The sequence below is a fragment of the Dendrobates tinctorius genome, unplaced genomic scaffold (assembly GCF_039654945.1).
Source record: "Dendrobates tinctorius isolate UK_male_01 unplaced genomic scaffold, ASM3965494v1 ptg000019l, whole genome shotgun sequence".
NCBI lineage: Eukaryota > Metazoa > Chordata > Amphibia > Anura > Dendrobatidae > Dendrobates > Dendrobates tinctorius.
This window is the reverse complement of record NW_027361687.1, coordinates 49,866,899-49,874,503: the sequence shown is the minus strand read 5'-3', so window position 1 is coordinate 49,874,503 and position 7,605 is coordinate 49,866,899.

Sequence of the window (7,605 nt, the reverse complement as noted above, 5' to 3'; positions counted from 1 at the left end):
GCAGGCTTGAGATCACCCCAGAGTGACTCAATGATATTGAGGTCAGGAGACTGAGATGGCCACTCTTGAACCTTCACTTTGTTCTGATGTAGCCAATGACAGGTTGACTTGGCCTTGTGTTTTGGATCATGGTCAAGTACACCCTAAACGTAGCTTCCGGGCTGATGATTGCAAATTTGCCTCAAATATTTGCTCCATTCATCTTTCCTTCATCTTTGACCAAGTTTCCTGTGAATTTGTAGCTCAAACATCCCCAAAACCTCAGTGATCCACCTCCGTGCTTTACAGTAGGAATGGTGTTCCTTTCATCATGGGCCTTGTTGACCTCTCTCCAAATCTACTGTTTATGGATGTGACCAAAAAGTTCAATTTTGGTCTCATCACTCCAAATTCCAGAAGTTTTGAGGCTTGTCTCTGTGCTGTTTTGCGTATTGTAGGTGAGATATTTTGTAGAATTTGCGCAGTAATGGCTTTCTTCTGGCGACTCGATCATGCAGCCTATTTTTCTTCAATTGCCATCTTATTGTGCATCTTGAAACAGCCACACTGCTAGTTTTCAGAAAGTCCAGTATTTCAGCTGATGTTATTTGTGAGTTTTTCTTTGTATCCCGAACAATTTTCCTGGCAGTTGTGAATGAAATTTTTGTTGGTCTACCAGACCGTGATTTTCCATTTGTTAATCACAGTTTGAACACTTCTGACTGGCATAATCAATTCCTTGGATATATTTTTGTATCCCTTTCCTGTTTTATACGAGACACAGTTCAACTACCTTTTCACGTAGAGTCATTGACAATTCTTTTGCTTTCCCCATGACTCACAATCCAGAAACGTCAGTGGCTTGATGAAAGATGCAAGAGTCTGTCTGGATCCCATAAACTCACTCAGCTTTTATATACACACGGATTACAAGCAAACAGGTCACAGGTGAGGAGTTACCTTTAGTAGCCATTCAAATCCATTTGTGTCAACTTCTGTGCATATTATCAGGCCAAAATCACCAGGGGATGTGAACGTTTGATCAGGGTCATTTGGATGTTTTGGGTTGTCATTATGATTTAAAAAGAGAAAACACAGTAGTTTGACAATAAATAGCTTCACCCAACTGCCAACCATGAGTGGAGAAAAAGGTTTGGTGTTCTCATTCATATTCTCTGAAAAAAGGCCAAGAAAGCAAAAATTCTGCCGGGGTATGTAAACTTTTGAGCACAACTGTAATTACTATAATACTGCTTCTATGTAGAATATAACTACTATAATGCTGCCCCCTATGTACAAGAAAATAACTACTATAATACTGCCCCTATGTACAAGAATATAACTACTATAATACTGCATCTATGTACAAGAATATAACTACTATAATACTGCCCCATGTGATAAAAAAAACACAGGATTATATGATAATAGAACGTAAACTAGTTTTTTTTATGTTGGTTTCTTCATATTTAACAAATCCGGACACTTGGCATATACAAATCTCATTATGTAATTATTCTTCCTCTGGTAATTACTGTACCTATAAACACTATTCCTCTAGGGGTATAGCACCATTAATTCTGTTTTTATATGCACAGAGTCTTGATTACTGTGATTATAAATTCTGCATACAATTAATGGATTTTGTCACATGATGTGATGGTAGAAGGGTCGAATTCCAATTAGGCTCCACTTTCTGCATACTAAGCAGTGTACTCCCCTAGGGAAGCCTCTATCTCTACCGATCACGTATTAGGCAGGAATGGGTTTGTATACAGTAATGGAGACCTCCTTTCACTTTCCATATAGAATTTTCATGCTGCTCATTACTACCAGTTTATGAAATATGCACTGGGTTAGGTCACAAGTAATTTAGTGAGTTCCTCCAACCAATAGGTTAGCACTTTCATTGGAGGGTCTTTAGAGTCCAATAACAACTCGTAGGGTTCTAGCTAGTGTTAAGCAAAAAGATTCACAGGACCCAGTCAAGCTGCCTAATTGGTGGTCTGTCTGTGGTTGCCAGGGCAAAGTACTACAGACCTCACTGGTACCTTTTCAAATTAATAGGCCAACAAGGATGGTCTGTGGGTCGCCCTCCTAGGGCTGTGGGGTACTCGGTACCGGGCCGATGTCAGGGGAATGTGTCACAGCAGCGGTGACCCGGTCCGTGGCCCTGGGCGCCCAAGTAATGGGGGAATGTAGTTAATGGAATGGGATAGTTCGTGACGCCACCTGTGATGCTCGGCAAGGGAGGTGTTAAGCCGACGCTGCATGCAGATCCGCTGGGACTGATGGTAGGGTGCAGCAAGGATGTAAAAAACTCCCCACAGGTGAAGCTATAGTCCCAGGGCAGTGTAGAGGTGGTTGGCACGGGGATGTAGCAGTGCCGTAAGGGTAGGAAGCAGACAAGACACAGTGGAGTGCAATTTCTGTACCTTTACTTGATAATTGCAGTCCAGGGTCCTGATTACAGATGGTATTGGAGCAGGCTAGCCTGGAAGCAATTCAGGGATTCTCTCTCAGCAGACAGGCTGTGCACTCTCCTTCCCTAGTGCTTATTTGAATGAAGTACTCCAAGTACTAAGTTACACTGAAGTTCCTCCTGTCAGATGTTCCCAAGAACCTTACTTGCATGGCAGACAGCTGTAGCCTTTCTCTGGGACTCCTCTCTCTTGAGTCCTGGCTCACTATCCAAGCTGCTGTTGTGCCCTCAAGTCTTAGATGGGAGCAGGGCATTTACAGCCTCCTACTCCTCTGGTGTCTGTTGCATGACCGATAGTATCCGTACAACCATGGAGACCAGACTCCAGTTCATGCGCTCACTGTGTGTGAGCTCTCATTTCCCAGCTCAACCTCCAGCTTCTCTCTACACGTCTGCACACTTCACCCTCCGCAGGCTAACTAACCACTCCTTCCTCTTGGCCCTCAGAGAGCACTCCTCCCCTTAATCCTGGTTCAGAGTTCCCCCTGCTGGCCTGGGGTGGAACTGTGTTGCATGCATGGATTGACTGCGAGAGAGACCCATCATTGCCTCCAAGCCTGGCATTACCCTCCCCTGGAGGAAGGCAAAGCCACTGTGGCGACCATACTCCTGGGGGCGCCACATCTGATAACCACAGACTGCCAATATGGCTGCTGGACCAGGACCCTGCAAATCCTTATGCTCCGCTCTAGTAGTCCCTCTTTAATTGTAGGCTGTGTATATTTGCTTTAGGTGACAAAGGTTGTCAAAGCTGGCGGTCCTTTAATCCATGATTAGGTTGTACGAAATGGGGATATTTGCTTGGTCACTTAAAGAGTGTAAAAGACTCAGATACAGCCAATTGAGTTATCTGAGTTAAGACCTCTGCCTTTATTGGCCTAAGCACCCAATGATGCCCATGGTAGGCATGAAACTCAGTCAAGAGGACTGGCTATGGTTTAACTGTCAGCTGCTATTGTGCAACTTATTGACCCAGATCAGTGGGCTAGCCCAATTTTGCCAGGACCTTATGTTTGACATTTATTTGAGTTATGTGACATCTTTGAGGTCCACTCTTTACTTGGAGTCCTCTCCATACCTTATGTATAAATATTTCCAGAGGAGTCGTAGGACTTCTGCATGGAAATTTTCCATTATTGATAGTTCTGACTCGCCTTCAATAATTGGAAGAGCTTTATGAGAACCATATAAAAGAAATATGAAGGGTGCATTTCGTAGCTATAAGCCTCTCCTGCGTGGTAGTTATGTGACACAGGATTACATGGATTCACCAGAAGGTTCTGAAGTGATTTTCTATGTCGCCTGGAGAAGATCAACGGTAATAGAAAAACCAGTGAATGAGGAAATTGACTTATTGCACACATACAGTAAAATCTTCAGTTATTAGCAGACTTAAAAAGGGAAAAACCTTAATAAATCCATACGCACTCATGAAGCTTGAAGGAGCTAATTTGCTAATCATTCGACTTACAGAAGAACGGCACCGCTACCCTCCCGCTAGTTTTCTGTACAAAGGGCTTTTATGATACTCGGTTATGGTTGGTTTGTTGATGCCATTAAAACATTAATAGAAAAAACTGTGGAAGGCGCTTAAATGTGAACACACTGAACTCTAGTTAGAACATCAAGAATTTGGGAGAGTGACGGCAGTCAACCCCCAAAATCAATATTTATTCAGTGCACCCACTAAGCAGTCCAGGGAGGCTAGGTAAAGGAGATTGTTTAGTTGGGTTCTTACCATTAGGAGATCAGTCTACGTCTGTACGCCAATTCCATCTACTTGGAACATGTGCGCCCATCAAATATTTTACATTTTGAGTAGAGGAAACACTATTTCAAGCTATCAGAATCCAATAACATTGTTTCTCGATGTGGAAAATAATGGTGGATTCTTTCCAGCTGAATGGACATCCAAATATGGTTTTCCAAGAAGTATCCCCCATTGTATCATTGGGTGGCAGCAGATCTCTCTTGGACAGCCTTTAGCCAACCATGTATTGGACCTTGCTGGAAGTGTCTGTAATCGAACTCAGATCGCTCAGATTAAAAAGGTTGTTTGTGGTGAGATATCCTTTTTATGCTTTTGGGGAAAAATTACATTTTTGTCTGGGAACCTACACAACTTAGTCGTAATCTCACAACCGACTTATATTTGAGTTTACCTTACAAAATTTTTTTTTCTCCAGGAAATGAGTGGCATCAGAGTCCACTAGTTGCAAAGCCATTTTTCTCCCATCCACCTTGACATAAGCGTTAAGTATGATATTTTATTATAAGTGCTAGTTTTTCTGTTATGAGATAAAGAAAACAAAGTGAAGAGCTCTCAAAATGCAGATTAAGAAATAAAATCTAAGACTAAAGAATGAGGAGAAACAATGAGATTCTGCCAGGAACCATTTTATAGGTCAAATATCCATAGTCCGTGTGCGAAATAATCAACTTTATATCCCCCCGGCCTCAGTGTCCTGCTTTCCATCTCTAGCAATCTAATTCTCTTCTATTTTTCAATCATTGTTCCCATCAAGCGCCATGAATACGGAACAGTTGTTTTTGTGGAGGTGTGAATATATTCATGAAAAAAAGCAAATGAGAAAGATATTGGCAAGTTCAAGAGATGGCTTCTCTTCTGGGAGCCGTCACTTCTCTAGGAGCTGGACATCAATGAAAAGAAACTTAAGTGGCACTTTAATGCCAGTCTGCTGCAGACAAAGGACCTTAAATGAGTTTGATTTCTATGGCAAAGTCTCAACATTTAGTTATTTTTAATAAACATGAATGATGGCTGATGAGATGACGAAATTGAAAACTGTAACTAAAGTCGTACGGAAGAAAGAAGACGGCAAATCAGGAGTTATTTCAGTTGTCCTTGAATGCTGCCTAGTTTACCAGGCTGGTATCACTCAAATATTAATCACTGTAGGTGTAGGTGGCTCATTTCCAGAACATTATACAAAAATCTGCGCCCCTATATGCTCAGTGTTCCTACATTATGACAACCTGCATCTGTTATCTCTGCTCCACCTCGTTCTGGTGCTTCCATTGGTTGGTAAACAGTCATTTCACAACAAACCTCAGTCTAGGATTGGAAAGTCTCAGGTTATTTGGAGATAATGCTCTTGAGAACAGTTCACATACCTCCTGGGTGACATGGGATCTCCCTAAACCATGGGTCTCAAACTCAGCCAGGTAAATGGGCCGCATGTAGAAAAAATTTGAATATTAAGGGCCGCGTTCTTTGCGGAAGAAGATGACATTTTCAGTGATACCATTACTTTTTTTATGTGGCTTTTTGTTCATCATTTTTTGGGGGGCCTTTTTTTATTGTTTTTAATGGTATTTATAATATGGGTTAATGTACGAGTCTTCTTTTTTTATTTCAGATTTTACATAAAACAGCATTCGTAGTGACCAAATATTTTTCCTTATTTTTTCATACTTAAAAAAAAAATTAAATTGTTTTCCTTTTTTTGGTCCCTCAATCGGCTCCATACAGTATTATTGTTTTACATTTAGCCCTTTATAATAATTCTGGCCCCGATGCTGTAATAATGTCCTCACTCCTGTAATAATGCCACCAGTCCTGTAATAATATCTCCAAGCCAGTAATAATCTTCATCTTGTAAAAATGTCCCCAATTCTGTAATAATGTCCCTAGTCCTGTAGTAAAAATGTCCCCTGTCCTGTCATAATGTCCCCAAAACTGTAATAATGTCCCCAGTCTTCTAATATTTTCCCCAGTCCGGTAATAATGTCCTCAATCCTGTCATAATGTCCACAAGCCTGTAATGTTGTTTATCCTGTAAAAATGTCCCCAATTCTGTTATAATGTCCCTCAACCTGTAGCAATGGTCCCCTGTCCTGTAATAATGTCCCTCATACTGTAATAATGTCACTTGTTCTGTAATAATGTCCCATGTCCTGTAGTAATGGTCCCAGTCTTGTAGTAATGTCCTAATCCTGGTCCTCATTTTGTAGCAATGTCTCCATCATGATCCCATCTTATAGTAATGTCCCCATCCTGGTTGCCATCATACCATCATATAGTAATGTTCCTATCCTTTTTCCCCATCTTGTGGTAATGTCCCCATCTTGTGATAATGTACCCATACTGGTTCCATCTTCTACTCACTTTCTCATCCCTGTCCTCCCCACCTGGCACCCATGTCCAGCAACACGCGCACCCCCGCAGAAACCTTGCACACCTAGACACCCACGTGCTCTCTGACTCTATTCTACCACTGGCATCCATATCCTCACTCCATGACACAGACGATGCCACTGCTTTCTACAATGCCACTCTCGCATCAGCTATTGACGAGGTTGCCCCTCTCGTTCATAGCAGAATGCAACGTATCAACAGACAACCCTGGCACAATAACACCACTAAAAAGCTCTGGCAAGTGTCCAGGATTGCTGAGTGGCGCTGGAAGAAAACAAATTCACAAGATGACTTCACAACATTCAAACAGGCAACACTCGATTTCAAATCTGCCCTCACCTCTGCTAAACAGGCCTACTTCACAAATCTCGTATCTTCCCTATCTTACAACCCCAAACAGTTATTCAAAACTTTTAACTCCCTCCTCCGCCCACCACTGCCTCCTCCAACCTCCCTCATCTCTGCCGAGGACTTTGCCACATACTTCAAGAACAAGATTGACCAAACAAGGCAAGTCTTCATCACTCCACCACCACAACCCCTTTGTATACCAGACCAATGCCCAAACCCCATAACCTCACTCTCCAACATCACTGAAGGGGAGCTTAATCATCTCTTCTCCAAATCGCACCTCACAACCTGTGCACTCGACCCCATCCCATCCCACCTCCTCTCCAACCTCACCAACAACATTTAGCCCATCCCTAACCCACCTCTTCAATCTATCACTAACGTCCGGTACCTTCCCTTCTGCTTTCAAACATGCCACAATCACGCCTATCCTTAAAAAGCCAACCCTCGACCCAACCGCTATGTCCAGCTATCGCCCAATATCGTTGCTCCCATTCGCTTCCAAACTCCTGGAACAGCACGCCCATGCTGAACTTTCCTCCCACCTATCATCTAACTTGCTCTTCGACAATCTGCAATCTGGTTTCTGCCCCCATCACTCCACTGAAACAGCCCTGACCAAAATGACTAACGA